Source organism: Rousettus aegyptiacus, unplaced genomic scaffold (assembly GCF_014176215.1).
Source record: "Rousettus aegyptiacus isolate mRouAeg1 unplaced genomic scaffold, mRouAeg1.p scaffold_m13_p_5, whole genome shotgun sequence".
NCBI lineage: Eukaryota > Metazoa > Chordata > Mammalia > Chiroptera > Pteropodidae > Rousettus > Rousettus aegyptiacus.
The window spans coordinates 27365657-27384690 of record NW_023416308.1 but is presented as its reverse complement, the minus strand read 5'-3'; the positions used below and the strand labels follow the sequence as shown (position 1 = coordinate 27384690).

The 19034-nt window shown below is 32.6% G+C and overlaps 1 long non-coding RNA gene and 1 pseudogene across 1 annotated transcript in view; both read left to right on the top strand.

Annotated features, from left to right (window-relative positions):
• LOC107507810 overlaps positions 1–19034 on the top strand; it is a 218058-nt gene that overhangs the window by 41077 nt on the left and 157947 nt on the right. The window lies entirely within an intron of this gene.
• Positions 5805–5931, top strand: LOC118603155 (annotated as a pseudogene).

Below are 19034 nucleotides of genomic sequence, written 5' to 3'. Positions count from 1 at the left end.
ATATAGACTCTAAAAATAATCATTTATGTTTAAAATTGAGATAGGAATACAATATTAAACAGGTATAACTTATAAAATTCAAAAAGAGGGTTTAGGAGTAAAGTAAATGTATTCTAAGGTCATTATGTTCTTCTTCATAAGGAAGGTAGCTATTTTTGTCAGAAAAAGTGTAAGTTCTGATTGTTAAATATTTAAATCTAAACTCCCACAGAATAGAAATGAAGTATATGTCTTCCAAATCAGAATAGGAAAAAATAAAATAAATAAAGAACTATTGGATTTCCAGTCAAAAGTAGTATAATTTTAAAATCTAAGGAGAATCCTGTATTGCTAACACTTACCAATGATGGATGAAATCCAAGTAACAAGAGAGAAAGCAGAATAAAGATCTTTAAATAGGGCCTAAAAATTAATAAAAACATAGATCAATGAGCAGTGAGTGAGGCTGAAATCTTCTATCTTCTGGGTCTTATTGTATGAGATAGGATAGGAATTATTTTTTTCATCATTTTTAAAGCTCATTTGGTACATCAGACAGTATAATTGTTCCATATATTTTGTGGGCTCCAGAGCCTTGCTTATAATTTAACTTGAGAGGCTTGGGCCAAACTCATATCAACTGTTTTTGATTTAAGCACAGGGATAATCATGACAGTCATTTCCTTTGAACCAAGAGTAGAGCCAAATTGCTCACTGGCTCACTGACCAGACTCAACATCTCATCAATACCATATTGGAATAGAGTGTATGGACTGATAATATAAGATCTAGCTCTTGAGAGGAATTCCAAGGAGCTGCATGGACTTAAAACCCAAATTGTTAGACAACAAGAATGTGATGAATAAATGGACATATGAGATATGTTCATTTTTCTGTTATGTTCAGAGCAGGATAGACATATCAAATGTAATAGTTTGCTAGGAAAAAAGTATGGCTGAATATGTAAGTTAAAAAAATTTAAGGTTGAATTTTCACTTCCAAGTAAGATGAAATAAGCTATGGCAAAACAATGTTTCTAATAAATTATATCTAGGATAGCCAGATTTAAAAATATATATATATATATTTAAATGTATGAGGGAGCTGTGGCTATATCAAAGCTGAGAGGAAAGAACATTCTAGAGAGGAGAGAACTGCATGAAGGTAGCTAATTTGTTCTGGGAAATAGTTCCTAATTCTGATGCAGATAAACTCATTGTTTATCTGAAATTCAAATTTGAGTGGTATTCCATATTTCACCTGGCAACCCTAAGATTGATTCAGAGAAGACAGGTATTGCTTGGGACAGAGTAACATCAGAGCTTTTGGTTGAAGAAACAATATGGGAGACTTGAGAATAAAACACACTTATAGTCTACTCTTTAATATATTTGCTGAATTATAAAGCTGTGTGGGGTAAGAGGTTGAAAAGCTAAGCCAGTAATCTCTAAAGAAAGAGAATTTTCTACTTTTACTTATATGAAGAGACAAAGACAAAAGAGACCTGCTGAAAATATTAATTTTGGTAAAAGCCTTGAAAAGTTACAGAATAAGAGAAAAGTAAACTAGGAATACACTAATTTTTACCAAATTTAACAAGTCTTAAATCAGCTCAATACCTACATGAGCTAATAGCCCACCTTATACTTTATCTACCCTGGTATTGACAGAAAGGTTATAGTGATCTCAATTTACTCTATATGCAGAAGATAACAATATCCAGAGTAATAGTAATACGACCTAAGTGATTTAGATATTGGAATTATCGGATTAGAGTTATAAAATAACCGTGAATAATATATTACAGAAAATGGAGGATTAATGGAGAATTTCAGCAGAATTTACTTAAATCTATGATCAGGAATCAAAGGAAAATTCTAGAACTGAAAGGTATAATAACTGAAATTAATAAATTGATAAATGAGTTTAATTGAAAACTGGATATAGTTAAACAGATTTATGAACCAGAAGACAGAATAGTAGAATATATATAATTTGAATGCTAGCAAAAGGATAGGATGGGGAATGAAGAAAAGAGCATAAGAGACATGTGAAACATGGTTTAAAAAAATAAAATAAAAAGACTTTCATATGTGTAGAATCCCCAGGATGGGAGGGTGAGGATGAGACCAGTAATATTTCAAGAAATATGGGCAGAGATGTTTCAAAAACTGACTAAAGTCATCGAACCACAGATTCAAAACCTTTAACAAACTCTACTCATAATATTTTAGGAACATAATGTTAAAACTTCTGTAAACCAAAGACAAAGATAATTTTTTAAAAGGAGAGGTTACAAATACATACAAGATTTGTTAAAAGAGGAACAACCAAAATTTACTAACTTTACCTGACACTGAACTGTATCTAAAACAGTAACAATTAAAGTACTATGGATCTGATAAAAGTACAAGTTTATAAAAACTTTAGGCAAGGTGGCTTTGTAAGTTTTGAGGTCTTCTCGCCTAGCTCCAAAAATTGTTAAATTAGTGAATGAATTATTAAAATAGAACAATATAAAATATTAGCTTGCTCAAAAACAAAATTGAACATATCTATGGACCAAAAGGTAGTATCAAGGAATGTAAGCAGGGCAAGCCAAGGATAAAGAGAAAATCTTAAGAGCAGTAAGAGAAAAAGACACATTACTTACCGGAAAACAACAGTAAGAATAACTGGTGAATTCTCTTCAGAAACAATGCAAACCAAAAGACAGTGAACTAGACTTTCAAATTACTGGAAGAAAAAAAAGCTATCTTACAATTTCATACCCATGAAAATATCATTTAAAAACAGAGCCCAAATAAAGATATCTTTAAACAAAATGAATGAATGAATGAATGAATGAATGTAAGAAAGTCCATTACCAGTAGACTTAGATTAAAGGAATATTAAAGATAATATTCCTTTGAGCTAAAGGAAAATGATATTAAATCGAAATACAGATTTACAAGAGGGAATGAAGAGTTGTGGGAATGCAAGCCCATGCTGCAGATCTAAACATTGTTCAAACATTGTAAACAGGGTTGACATGGGTGTGTAACTCACCGAGGACTGCTCTCAGTTCTGTGCTCTTGTACTGCAAAGAGAGGAGACAGAGAGGGCAAAGGGATGTTCTTAATCCTGCTTGATTCCAAGAAGTAAAATTAGCCGTGAATGCAAGATTTTTTGCCCCATATCCTCTCCAATACTTAAGTCACTCTGCAATTCCCGACATTGTCAAATTGTATAAATTTTGCCAATTCAATGAATGTGAAATGTATGTAATTATGGTTTATTTTACTATTCCATGAGTCTAATGAGATTGACATCTATTCAAGTATTTACCAACCATTTGTTTCCCTTTTTGAGAAATGCTAGTTTATCTCTTGCTCACTTTTCTACTGAAATGCTTATCTTTTTTTTTTTTTTTGAATGCTTCATCTGGTTGAACCATAAGAAATTGAATTGCCAATATTCAACCATTTCTGATAGACAAAAGTGACAATTTTATATGGTTTAATCTAATCTATTTTGGAAAATAGCTTATTTTTCGTTATATATGTTAAAATATTGTCTCTCAACTTATGAGTTGTCTTTTCAGTATACTCATGCCTCTTTGATTAATAAGTTTTAAATTTTAATGCTGTCAAACATATTTTCTTAATACGGTTTGTGAAATATGTCTTATTTAGGACATTCTGATGCTGTGCTCATAATGATATTCTTTGATTGTTACCTAAGAAGATCTAAACTTCTGACTTTAAAAGTTAAGCCTTTAAGCAACATCAAATATATTTCAATATATATTGTAAAATAGATATCCAATTTCATTTTCTTTTTTATGAAAAATCGATTTTCTTAGCCTCGTTTATTTAATTGTCCAAACAATATTATTTTAGTTATAGTTAAATCTTTATGTAAGTGTGAATCTGTTCTCTTTTTTTATTCCATTGTTCGTTCCTGGCCAATTATCTTAATTATTTGGCTTTACATCTTGATATCTGAAAGGGTATCTTGCTTTGTTTCAAGGACCGTCCATTATCTTTGACATTTAATCTTCCAAATAATTTAAAAAATTATTTTCAAATCCCACAAAATACCCATTAATGTTTGTTTAGAATTACATTTTCTCTGTAGATAATTTGGAGAAGTGAATTTACAATGTTGAATCTTATTAAAAGGGTTTAACAAAAACATGAAATACTAATTCTAATGATTTATTTAAGGATTCTTTGAAACTGTTGTATTCTGGTTAAACTGACCTTTTTATCATTACAAAAATGTCTCATCATTAAAAATAATGTCTTATTTTTAAGTCTAATTTTAAAGCTTTTCTTAGTGTTTGGGTACTACTTTTTTATTTACCTTTTTACTTACAATTTCTGTTTATGTGTCATTTATTGGCAAAAAAGTTGGTTTTTGTTTATCACTGTAATTCCAATTCTGTTAATTATTGTCTCAATGCAGTGTTTAGTCCATTTGCATGTAATGTTATTACTGATATGATTGAATTTAAATCTTTTATTTATTCTTTTTCTTTTGTCCTATAGCTTCTTTCTTTCTTTGTTCTTTTTCTTCCTTTGTGATCAATCATGTATTATTATTTTATTTAAAATTCTACATTTAATTTTGGTTAATTTTGTATTACTTAGTTATTTTAGAAATTTCAATATACGTTATAACCTACTTTAATTAATATTTTATGACTTCATGAACAATATAAGAATCTTACAGTAGCATGATTCCATTTACCCTTCTACTCTCTCACTCTTTGCATTATTGTAATGTATCATACTTGTACCCGTGTTACAAATCCTTAAACAACATGAATATTATTTTCGACAGTCAATAGGTTTTATAACTTAATAAAATATTCTTGTCAGTGCCAAGCTGATTTAGAAGGGATGGTTTCTGTGGTGAGACGCCGAGTTGAAAGAACGCATGAGGGGCTGACAGGAAAATGAAATGGCAGACGCCAAGTTTATTGCGGGAAGCATGCTCTTTCTGCATTAGGGGACTGCATTCTGCTACACATGCGTGATACAGTAAGCTGAATTATGCTTACATGAGCTGGGTGCAGGCACACCACTACACTAATGTAACGTTCTAAATCCGGGATCCTATTCCTAGCTCTGAGCCTGGATCACAGCCAGACCTGGGGCCCATAATTCTTTTGCATTTATTGTCATATTTGTCATTATAAGTACTCATTATTTGTGAATATTTGTCCTTCCATCATTCATCCTCCCTCCTCCAGGATTCTAATTATGTGTATATCAGAATATTAAAGTGTCACATGTTTTGTTCTTTTTTATTGGTTTTAGATATTCTTTTAACTATCTGAGCTTCAGTTTCTGTCTATTTAATCATATTTGTCTTTGCCGAATCTCTCATGTGTCCATTATGCTTTCAGCATATCTAATACAATTTTACTTTCGATATAGTTCTTTTCAATTCTAGACTATCTATTCAATTTTTTCTGAGAACCTTTTTTATAATGTGGAAGTTATTGATAGTTTTTATATACCTTCCCCTATTTTTCTCTATTTCATTTAATATATCTTATGTATAGTTATTTTTAAAATAAATTATTGTCTATAATTCTACTATCTGGTTCTTCTTTGGAACTATATCTATTGAATGTTGTTTTTATTCTTGATTATAGCTCATAATTTTCTGCTTTTATGTGTGTCTCATATATATTTTTTATTTCATAGCAGACATTGTATATAAAAAAGATTCATAGGTACCAGAGGAGGTATTTTTCTTCTGAGAGGGCATTCTTTCATTTGTATGACAGCTAGGGTAAAAGACTGATTTCCTTAATCTAATCAGAAACCCACATCTATGGCCATGCCACCCTGAATGTTCCTGATCTCGTCCGATCTCTGAAGCTAAGCAGTGTCAAGCCTGGTTAGTACTTGGATGGGAGACCAGGTGCCCATGTAGGAATACCAGGTGCTGTAGGCATTAAAAAAAGAAAAAAGAAAAAAAAAAAAAAAGAAACTGAGCCAGGTCAGGAACAAGATGTTGCTGAACTTAGTATCAACTCACCTCAGGTTTCAGATGACTCTTGGGTAAGGCCTGCCTTATGTGTATTCCAGCAGGTCTGTAAACATTGGTACACTATGGAGTTCTTACTCTGCCTTTCCAATACAGCTTCCAGTATCCCAAGCTGCTCTAGAAACTAGAAAATGTTCTTTGGAGAAAAACTGACAGATGTAAAAAACTGACTGTTGGCCTCCTGGGTGCTCCAGTCCATTATGCTAGCCCATCTGATTCCTCTTCCCTCCTGCAGATGGCCAGACTAACTCTTCATTCCCCTATACCCAGACTCAGCAAATGGCCAGAGAAGGAAAAAAGACTAATTTTTCACCTAGAAAGAACTTTTCCATATCCGAATTTAGTTTTCTTAGAATTCTTTCATCCGCAGCTTTCTGTCTTTAAAATTTTTATTTTTTTAATTTAATTTTTTATATAATGGGTATATTGGGAATGATTGTTTATTATTGTTCTCTAGAGGCTTACTAGTAACTGTCATATATCACTTTTTCTCTCATAAGTTTGGCAAAATTTTTAAATACTAATGGCAGCTAGTATATGTAAAGACACAAAGAAAAGGCAACTTAATATACATGTAAATGAAAGCACAAATTGATAAAACACTTTAGGAAGGCAACTTGGCATTATATTTGAAAAATTTAAATGTACTTACTCATTCTTTACCCAATAAATCTACTTCAAGGGGATTATTCCACAGCAATACTTAAATATGTATAATGAGTTATATAAAAAATATGTTCACAATCAAATCAGAAAACAGCCTTGAATAGGTAAGCACTTAAACAAATTATAGAACATTTGTACTTTTGTATACAATGTGGCCTTGAAAAGATTGATATAGATGAAAAGAAACTGAAGACATTATCAAATGAAAAGACCAAGTCTTAGAAAAATATTTGCAATTTCATTTATGTAAATGTAAAAGTTTAACATATATGTGTGTATATATGTGTTTGTATGGGGGCAGAGAGAAAGGACGTTAGAAATAAATACAACGAATTGTCAGTAATGCTTACCTATGGGGAGGGTACTGGGCATTGGAGTGGTTCATGGAAGACTTTCGTATTTCATTCCGTATTCATATCTTGAACATTTACAATAAAGGTTTCTTTTTTAACAGTTAGGTAATGTAGGTTATAAAAGTTAGAAAACTCAGCAAAAATAATGTTAAATGTTTATTAATTTTTTTCAATTTTTAAAACAACTGAAGAAATTCCAAAGAAATTAACCAATGTAATTGCTTAAATGTTAAAAACTATAAAAATAACTCAAAAGAAAGAGAAAAAAAGACTAATATTTGCAATAAGAATGAAAATGTATAACATAATATAATGTAAGGTATAAAATACAATTTGAAAAAGGAACTTGATGACTCCTGTTAATGTACAAAATTCATAACAGAATGTCATTCTAGGTAGAGAAAAAAATAGTGTACACGATAAAGGCTTTGTTGATCCCTCTTGCGACCAAAGCAAATTTGTGACAGAAACACAGAACAAACAGCAAGGAAACTAACCTGGGATCTAGAAGAACAGAGCACTATAACTAGGGAGAGAAATAATTAATCAGTCTGCGATGGTAGAAGGTAGGAGTGGGTGAAGATGCAAGGCTTCCTGGTCCCCAGCAGCTGAGTGGGGCAGAGGCTATGGCAGTAGCAGCCAGCAGCTACAGACACTTCTTAAAGGGGCCATGTCCATGAGCAAACTTTGTGGTGATGGACCTGCTTGCTCTGAGCACCAGCTATGGGTTAGCTGCTCTGGGGAGACGCTGAGTTGTCAGAGTGAGGGCGGAGGCAAGATGTGCTCTGTACAGAAATGCTGGTGGTATCCATGGTTCCTCTTGAACCCTCCCCTCTTCCAGAGAGATACTAGATTTAATGGGGTGATCGCTTTGCAAGGTATTTGGATCTCTGATCACTGTGCTGTACAACTGAAACTGGTATATTATTGTATGCCAACTATAATTGAAAAACATTGGATTGTACGATGTAAATACAAACAACAAATTGCCTATTATATTTCAATAAAGTTGGGGGAAAATGTCTGTCTACTATCTGAAAATGAAAAAAAAGTATACATTTTTATAGGGAAAAACTAGGAAGAAACAAAATTAAAAGTACTTATTTTGCTAGAAAATAGGTTTATTTGGATGTGGTATTTTTCTCTTTAAAGTGTCTTTAATACCATAGATATTTACAATCATAACAGGAGAGCAGAACTTCATGTACGGCTTTTGTTTTGTGAGATTGATGATGTCTATTGCTGTAGTATTCTATTTCTTTCTCCTTTGCAAATAGAGTATATCTGTATTATTAACATTTAGAAACTTCCTAATCTTCTGTAGTTTTTGCAAGATTATAGATTGCATTTCAACAATCACACCTCCACATACTTTGTATTCTCTGGGAAGAAATTATTATAGACATGAATCTACTAAAAGTGGCTACATGCTCCTCAATTCTATTCTAATTAAATTTCTTATTTCTCACTGATTTTTTTCAAGCATCTTTGTTTTGGCACCATTTTTCTAGAAGCAAAATGCTATTTAGGTAGTTTTGCCTTATCTCCGTCATTTGATAACATTATATCATTATTCCCACCAGTTCCTTCCGCATTCATCTTCCTCTTCCAAATATAGCTTGAAAAGCCCTTTTTGTTTCTTGGGCCCTGATGTTCCTTATCTACTGTTATCAGTTTCTGGCATGCTCCCATCCATAATTTGGCACCTATCCATTCACTGTTGATATGTATATTTTTTAAATCAAAATTTCTTATAAAGTGTTTTGAACAGGTACATTGAATTTATTCAAAATTGTTCCTCTTTTTAGTTATCCTTAGATCTTTTCAATTAAGGGAGCTTCCTAACATTCCTGACCATTTTTAAAAATAAAATAAAATAAAATTTCAGGCATTGATATGAACTCTGGTTTCTAAAGTTTTTGAAAGAGAATCCAGTAAAGAAAGAAAAGAATGTGAGATATGACTACTTTTAATTCAAAACAGTTTCATTAAATACATGTCAGTGAGCAGTAAAAATATGGCTCTATTTTTATAAAAGTAATAATTGGAAAATTAAAGGTTATCTTATCAATTTTTTATTTTTATTTTATTTTTTTATAATTCAGTCATAGCACAGGTGTACATACAGATAATAGAAACCATGCAGTGGGGTCATGGCACTACAGAGTACTATAATCTTTTCCCAGACCACTTATTTCTAATTGTATTCAAACACCTAAATAGTTTTCCAATGCAATGAAATCTGCTCAGTTCAAAACAATAGACTTGTCTGGGTATAATAATTTGATTCTAATTGTGATGTTCAGAGAGCTTACTCCTAAGGAATATTTTCTAACATTTTTCTGTACCTAATATAAACTCACAGAATTAAACACTTATGTAATAATGTATATTTCCGAATATAAAACATTTTTATTGAAGGAATTTCATGATAAGTTTGATCATTCTATAAGTCATTCAATTTATCATAACTTCCAAACTTTCAATATAAAATGAGTTGAACACAAAAACTTATATAAAACCATAGGTTTAATGTCATGTCTACTGATGAAAATGGGACATCATGAGATAATTTCTACTCTTCTGCCAAGATTCCAGCCTAAATTTAGTTTTTCTGGAGATCAGATAGATTATTTCCCCCCTTTTAAGTTTGTAGCTAGGGAGGCGAGGATCTGGATGACACTGGTACTAATGAGGAGAGCACTGTAAGAGGTAGAGTTGGTAGAACCCCACTGCCAAGGAAATGATGGATGATAAGATGGCATTCTAAGGGTTAAACACAGTACAGACAGACATATACACACAGATATATCTTGGAAAATTTAACTCAAAGTGGATCACAAAAAAAAAATGTAAAAGACAAAATTATAAGTTCTTAAAGATAATAGAGAAGCAAACCTACATGACATTGGGTGTGACAATCACAGATACACATAGACACACACACATAGGTAGGCACTTGAAAGAATATATGTGTGTGTATATATATAGATATATATCCATATATATAATTCTATGAATAGTTATATAGCTGTAACTGTCAAAAATATCAATATTCTGGTACATAGATGATTCCTCTTGTCCTTCCTAAAGCAACTAAGGGAAAATAATCTCTAATTGAAGTTGTGAAAGCCACCTGAGAACACTGAATAGACACTACTTTTAATGGCGATCCAAGGACAAGAGAAGAATAAAAATTGTTTGCCCTTTATCAAATCATTACCGTGATTTTAGATGCCACTGAAGAACATTCAATAATCATCTTCTTTCTCCTATTACCCTAAGAGATGGATGAAAACTGAGTGGGGAGCCTCCTCCTTGTCAAAGGAAGCAAGGAAGGGTGGAGGAGAAAACTGAGTTTACCTTCCTCCAGAAGCTTCCTGAGGTTTTACTAAATGATGAAAGACTTATGAAAGCTGCTGAAGTAAAAGAGTTAAACAGCAAATCAGAGAACAAGAGTGAATCCTTTCAGTTGCATAGCTCTGTATATACTGAATAACTTTCCCACTGCTGTGGTGGATGGCCTATTTATGGTCACACTGGCAACAAGCTGGCCCCAGAATGAATCATCAGACTGACTCAAGGGGTGATCCCCAATGTGTAGCAATTATTGCTTCTAGGTGATTAATTTTCCTATAACTTTTAAAAATTTTCTTTAATGAAACTGGGTTAATATTACGTAGTGCAGAGTTGGTGACACTTCAATTTTGTGTTGCTTCATCAAAAGTCTATAAATTTTCACTCATTTTCTTGGTTTGAGAAACACAGAGTTCATAAATAGATTCATAATATCTTATGGAAAAATGAGACTTTAAAGACCAATGTATTTAAACTTTTTTAGAGAAGAGAGAACCCTGTCCTAATCGGGCAAGCAATTTACCATGACCTGGTTTAGCAAATCTAACTTGCAAGATAATTGACTGAATGTAATTGAAGATGAGAGTTTTTAATGGCAAGAAGGGTAGGGAGTATTGGGTGGGGGGTAACTTTAGAATGCGATACCCTGCCTAAGGATACTAGACCTGAGTGACACTACCTGTGGGGAATTTAGGACAGCCAACAAAAAAGCATGTGAAATCATCATGAACCACTCTTTCATAGAATCGAAAAGAATGTAAAACACCATCTGATTTAGCTCCAGATAATTTAAGTAAAAAATAATTAAGGCCCAGAAAAAAATGTTTATTTTATGATCACTTAGATCAATAAGGCCAGAACTAGAACTCAATTCTCCTGACTTTCAGTCCAGATTTCTTTGTGCAGTGCCATATGGCCTCCTTCTCTTAAGCGGATGCTCAAAGATCTAAATCTTATTCTGCCAATCTCATAACCACTGTTAACGGTGAATAATAACCACACTTTAAATTTTTCCTTCTTTTGTAAAATTGAAAAACTATCAGAGTTGTATAATGGTCCTGGTGGTCCTCATATGTCTGATGAACTTATGTCAGCTTAGAACCCAAAATGACCCATAGAGGGGAAAGTAGAAGTGGAAAGTTAATTTGTATTGCCATTTTGGTAGATAAAAATTTAGGTTTAGTCTGAGCTGAGTTTATTTGCATAGACTGGAAAATTGTCTTCTTGTATTGTATATATATATATATATATTTTTTTTTTTTAATTTTTGGTGGGGCAGCATTTTGGGGGGTAGTTGAGGAATTGATTTGTATGTGTTATCTCAGGTGTCTAAAACTGTTATTTCACTTGAGCAAGAAAGATAAATGAATAGCCATTACAATGCAGAAACCTTGTTCTTTCATTTCCCTTGCTGGCACCATAGCCAGTGTTCAATATCCTTTGGTTGTACACTCCATAATGTAAGAAGTTATCATTTAAACCTTGGGTTCTCATATCCTGGCAGACTTTACAGATTAGGTACATTTATGACTGTGAGAATTTCTGTCACAGAGTCCCCCTGAGTTCTGTTAATTTGTAGTATACTAAGAATGCCTTCCCATAACTTTATGGTTGGACATTGCTACTGCTGTCATGACTATGGAAAATTTTAAAAATTAGCAAATAAGAGCCTGTCATTGATTGTATATATATTTTTTTGTTTTAAATATAAAAGTAATACAAGTGCACTGTAGTATTAAACACACACACAATTAATAATGCAGAGGGTATAAAATGAAAGATAGCAGATCTATCTAAACTCCTCCATAAACCATTTTTTACATATAAATGAGATCATATTATGCCTGTTGTATTTCCACTTGCTCCCCCTGCCCACTTTTTAATACGTTCTTGGCGTTTTTTCATTTTAATATATGTAGATCTATAACAATGTTAACAGTTCTACAATAGTTTCATTGTATATTTGTATGATAAATTTAACTATATATTTATCCAGTTCCATATTGATAAAAACTATTTTCTTCCAATTTCTCTCAATTTACAAAAATACTTTAGTGAATGTCCTTTCAGAGGCCTCCAGTGACTAAAACAAGTAAACAGTAATCACAAATTAAGTGAGGCAGAAAGCAACGATGACCAAATGCAACGATCTTTTACTCTTGTTCACTAAGAACTGGAATACAAATATAAGTTGGAAGAACATTTGAATGAATTGTTCCAACAAAAAACTTACATTCAGATTTGAAAATGGGGTACATTTTGTAGGTGGGAGAGGATTGAGACAGCTCTCTTCCCTGCTAGAGTACTAAATAAATTTCAGCAAAGAAGAAACAACAGAAATAATGAATTGCTAAGCAACAGAGATCCTGTTTACATGTAAATATCAGTAGCAATAACAAAAATGAAACAGTACAAGAATAACACAGGAAATATGATCTGCAAGTAAAATTGCTTATAATAAAATATTTCAGTTTTGTTTTGGAGTGATTTGGTTTTCCACGAATCATCGGTTATTTATGTTGACACCATCTGAATTAATCTGTCCCAAAGCTAACCTGACATTTAGCAATTGGCCATCTGTCTAAGAAGAAATTTTATTCTGACAGAGACAAAGACCAAAAAGGTGTTTGTGTATCAGCTTCTTTTTAAAAGACCTTAATAAGAAGGCCAGCTTTGTTGTGCTTTAGCCCTTTCTTAGTAACTCTGAAAATCCAAGGAATATTTCTACTAAGATGTTGACTCTTTAAACTATATTGCTGTATCCTTTTTGCTGGGGTAAACTTTTTACCTTCCAATGGAATCAATAGAAGCTAAATAAATTTACATATTAATTTCAGAGTACAGTCCTCTCTTAACCTCAGACAACTACATTGGATTCTAATATTTAGGATGTTGCTGCCATTCATAAAGAACATGAGAGGAATCTTTATGGATCATAACACTCATGGCCTGTGTAGAATCTTGAGGTAAGCTGGTCCTGACTCAATTAACACCTGAATATTTTTATCTTTAACAATATTTCTGTTCTTTACCCCTATTGTAATGAAAACTTCTTGGAGGAAAAGAAGAAAAACTTTTAAAAACTATTTTTTATCTATTATATTGTCATGCTTTGCAAATTACTGGTATACAATAAATGTTTATTGACTAAATCCCCACTTTATTGACTAACTTTGTAGTACACTAAAAATGTTATGTGTCATTCAAAGATTTATTCATATACTCAATAATTAGTTATTGATCACCTACTATGTGCCAGACAATGTGTGAAGAGTTGCTCATTCATGAGTCTAAGGTTTTATTGGAGAGGTCTGATAACCAAACAACAATTATCCATGAATGGGTATTCATGACAAGGTACTATGGAAACATACAACAGACATCTCAGGAAGAAAGATTTCTCAGTCAAGATCACAAGGCTAAGTAAGTTATTCAAATAAAAAGAATGAGAGCATATAAAAAAAGGAGTGGCAAAAATGCTACAGACAAATTTAAATGGGTGTGTGCAGAGTCCAGAGAATGAAAGATTGTGACATGTTTGAGAAACACAAAAAATTAAACATGGCTAATGCTTGCATGAGGTAGAAAGGGGGTAGACCAGGCTATTGAATGCTTTTCTTTTGAAAATAACAATAAATTCTTTTCTGTTTCATCCATATTTAGTTTTATTTTTTTAAATGAAATAAAATGCATCTATTGATTCACAAAACCAGTGAGAAAAATTATGGCTAGATCAAGGAAAAATATATATATACACACACACACATATATACACATTATTAAATATATATTTAATATATTAATATATTAAACAGATATATAAATATATTTAATAACTATGTAGTAAATATATTTTAATATATAATTAAATATATTTTAATTTAAATAATATTAAATATATTTAATATGTTTATATATTTAAATATATATTCAAGACTTTGTTATTTTAAGAATAGTTTTATGTTTACAGCAATATTGAGAGGAAGGTACAAAGATTTCTCATATAACCCTTGTTCCCACTCTAATATCAATATCCCCCACCAGAGTAGTACATTTGTTACAGTTGATAAACATACATCGACACATCATAATCACCCAAAGCCCATAGTTTACATTACAGTTCATCCCTGGTGTTGCACATTCTATGGGTTTAGGTAAATGTGTAATGATAGATGTTCATTTTTACGGTTTCATACAGAACATTTTCACTGCCCTAAAAATCCTCTGTGGTCTACCTGGTTATCCATCCCCCACCCTAACCCCTGACAACCACTGCTCTTTTTACTGTCTCCAGAGTTTTACATTTTCCAGCACTTTATATAGTTGAAATTATGTAGTATGTAGACTTTCCAGATTCATTTCTTTCACTTAGTAATATGCATTTAAGATTCCTCTATGCCTCTTTATTTCTTTATAGCTCTGAATAATGTTCTATTGTCTGAATGTACTGCAGTTTATTTATTAATTCACCTACTGAAAAACATATTAGTTGCTTCCAAGTTTTGACAATTATAATTAAAGCTGCTACAAAACACTCATGTACAGTTTTTTTTTCTTTTTCTTTTTTGTTGGGGGCATAGTTTTCAAGTCTTTCGGGTAAATACCAATGAGAGCAATTCCTGGATCATATGGTAAAAATGTATTTAGTTTTGTAAGAAATCTTCAAACTGTCCTTCAAAGTGGCTATACCATTTTGCATTTCCACAAACAATGATTGAGAGTTTCTGTTGCTCCACATCCTCAAAAGCATTTGATGTTGTCTGTATCCTAGATTTTGGCCATAATGATAGGTGTGTAGTAATATCTCATCATTGTTTTAATTCATTGTCTCTGATGACATATGATGTGGAGCAACTTTTTACATGCTTACTTGCCATTTGTATATCTTCGTTGATGAGGTGTTTTATAAGATATTTGGTTCATTTTTTTAAAAATTCGGTTGATTTTTTTCTTATTAAAATGTAAGAGTTTGTTGTGTATATTAGATAACTGTCATTTATCATATGTGCATATTTAGCATTTTAAATTTGTTATATTTTAAAATCATTACTTTATAAAATTTTCCACATGTTCAATCCTACCTGTAGATGTTACAGTACCAATTTCTGTGCTAGAGCCCTTCCTTATAAGATCACAATCCTTTTCTTTCAATTTAGAATGCCCTTTCCTCAGTATTATTGTGCAGCTGTTGCCTGGTACTTTCCTTAGATATGATTTTTATAATGTTTAGACTCTTTCTTACTGCTCATCTACATTCATTCACTTTCTTGATATAGTCAGTTATTTTAATAATCATATTTCTAGCAACTTTTTCATAAAAGTAAAAAATGGGAGTTAGGCTTTCATTTTTCTTAAATTTTCTATTTTTAGATTTTTTACATGTAAAAATATTGTTTTTCTGTTTTCAGATGTGTTGTTAGTGATAATGAATGATAAACAACTAACTTCTCTACTGAAATAATGGAGGACAGAAAGTAGTGGAATTAAATATACAAAACATTTAAAGAAAAATCTGTCAACCAAGAATCCTATATGCAGCAAAGTTATTGTTAAAAAAATTAAAGATAAATTAATACTTTCCAGATAAATAAAAACTGAGAGAACTTGTTGTTAACAGATCCAGCTTACAAGAAATATTAAAGATTAGATCTTTAGGTTGAAAACAAGTGACCACTAATAGTAATTCAAATAGCAGGAACAAAACCATTCATCTATGGTGAACTGATTTTCAACAAAGATGCCAAGACTTTTCAGTAGTGAATGAATAGCCTTCCCAATAAATGGTGCTGGGACAACCAGATAGCCATGTGCAAAAGAATAAAGTTGGACCTTTATTTATACCATATCCAAAAAGAGTATAGTGGATCAATGATCTAAATGTAAGAGGCAAAACTATAAAAGTCTTGAAGAAAATATAGCAATAAATCTTTATTACATTGAATTTCCAAAAGATTCCTAAGTAAGACACCTTTGGCAGCAAAAGAAAAAATAAACTTTATCAAAACAAAACTTATGCTTCAAAAGGTTCCACAAAGAAAGCGAGAAGGTAACTCACAGAATGGGAGAACATATTTGCAGATCATGTATCTGATTAAGGACTTCTTTCTACAATACACACTTTTTTTTTTTTTTTTTACAAATTAATAATAGAGGCAATTAACCCAATTAAAAAGGGGTAAAGGATTTGAACAGATATTTCTTCTAGGAAGATATAGAAATGGCTAATATGTACACAACACAATAAGCACATGCATAGATGCTCAACATTATTAGTTATCAGGAAAATGTAAATCAAAACCACAATGTGTTACTACTTGACACCCACTAGGATGGCTAGAATAAAAATGAAACTTTGAATACGTTATGCTAAGTGAGAAAAATCAGTTACAAAATACCATATACTATATGATTTCATTCTCATGAAAATTCAGAACAGGAAACTTTATAGAGACAGAAAGTAAATTCACAGTTGTTTAGGGCTGGCTTGGAGGAGGATCAGATAAGGGACAATACTTAAAGGGTACAGAGTTTCTTCTTGAAGTAACTAAGTGTTCACAATTGATTGTGGTGACGTTTACATGTATCTGTGAATATACTAAATCTTATTTAATTGTACCTTTTAAACAGGTAGATTTATGATGGATGATTCTATCTCAATAAAACTATGAAGAGGGCAGGGAGGATGGAGTGAAAAAAGAAGTATAGAATTTGACCTGAAGCTTCAATTTCAGATAGTAAATCAAAAGAATTTCTCTGACTTCTAACAATCTCTCCCTTTCTGTTTGCCTCTCTCTCTCCCTCCCTCCTTTCTCTCCTTTCTCTCTTCTCTCTTCTCCCTTCTCTTCTCTCTCTCTCTTGCAATCTCTCTCTCTCTCTCAATAGGTACTTGGATTTCACCAGTCTTTTTTCTTTTTGCTTTTTACTTCGTGGTCTTTCTGGTAGCAAGAGCAGCTCAAACTAAGGAAGAAAATCCAACTAGAGCAAATTTTGCAAGGCACAACTCAAAGATACCTGCTGGTCCCTGTAGACCTTAAATCTCCATAAAGCCCTGTAGTATTTTAAGGTGAGAGTGGGTGATATTTTGAACTTTGCAACCATAAAAGTTATATTGGACTGAAGATATGGGCCAGTAGATAAAACTTTTTAGGAATATGTATGATGTGGAATGTGGAGGGCTACCGAATATTGAGTCAGCCATACTCCTGACTTCTTGACTTCTTTCAAAAACAGGAGGAGGCTGGAAGTATTGAAAGGAGTTCTAGATTAAGAACTTGTCAAGAAATTTTTAAAAATGTATTCTCACTCACTGCTATAGCACAAAAATGAAGAACATAGACTTTAGAGTCAGAGATGAGAGCCGTATGACCTTCACGTCTTATCAACTGCTCTGAACTTTGCCAACATAATTGAGAATAGACAAAATCAATCAATCAATCAATCAATAAAATAAAATAAAATAAAATAAAATAAAAAAATGAATCTTAGATTTGAATGTATTTGAATATTTAGTTCCCCAGTGCAGTGGAGCTCTGTGTGTTCATAGGTAGCTTGATGTGTCCAAGTGTGAGAGTGTTTAGAAATTATTTAGAGAGCTCATGAAACATTTTATCTGAGACATGCTTACTGAATGAGTTCTGTTTTCTACTCCTAGTAGCTTACTTTACCTTTGAGAGTAAAAGTTGAGGTTTGGGCCTTTTTTTCTTATTAACAGTCCCCCTCGTCCCCATGCCATGCCGTTCCCACAGAGTAAGATCAACACGTTCTGGCCCACGGTAGCATTGTCTATACTTCAGGAGCCCAAGAGACATTAAAACATAAATTTGGAAGTCATTTATTCTGCAGTTTCCCCAAACATATACCGAATAAAGAAATTCTAAAATTTGTTTTCAACACCTATCCCCCGCTCCTTTTTTTTAACTTAAATTATGACTAAAGTCAGCTCCAAAGCACGTAAGTGCCAGTGATTTTGACAGTGATTTTGCTTTTCGTATGCTATGCTTTTACTGGCTTTAAAACTAATCTAATCATTCAAAAAGTTGCAAAACCCAGCCCTGAGGAATAAAGAAGTATGAGGCAGCCTTAAATGGGGGAGGGTGGGCATTCAGGGCTGCTAAGAGAGCATTTCCACCAGGTGTGACTATATTAAAGCCATATTTCACTTTAATAGGGAAGGAATGGAAGGGACTTGGGGGAAAGTGGCCCCTCCTGACGCATGGGACTCCATTTGGGCTAATAAAAGAACACTTAGCTGTGAGGCTTGTTACAATTAAATTGTCTCTAAACAGTTGGCTGCTTAGTAAACATCAAGAGTAGAACAGCTGGAGCACATGCAGCTGAGGGAACTGAGTCTGCCCCTGTCCCTGGAGCCAGAGCGCTTTTCTTTGACCCTAGTAAATCCAACTGCATGAGAGGTGCTGCTGAAGGTCCTTTTAGGCATCCCCCCACCCCTCGCTATCCCACCCCCCACTCCCTACAGCAGAGGACCCACAGCCAAGGTATCGATCTACCCAAAATCTATCTTTTTCATTTCTCATGCTATCCTGTTCTAGTATTGTTTCAGGGTGATATTAGCCCTGTTAAATGATTTGAAGATTGTTGCTTCTGTTTCTGTTTTCTGAAACAACTTATAGAATA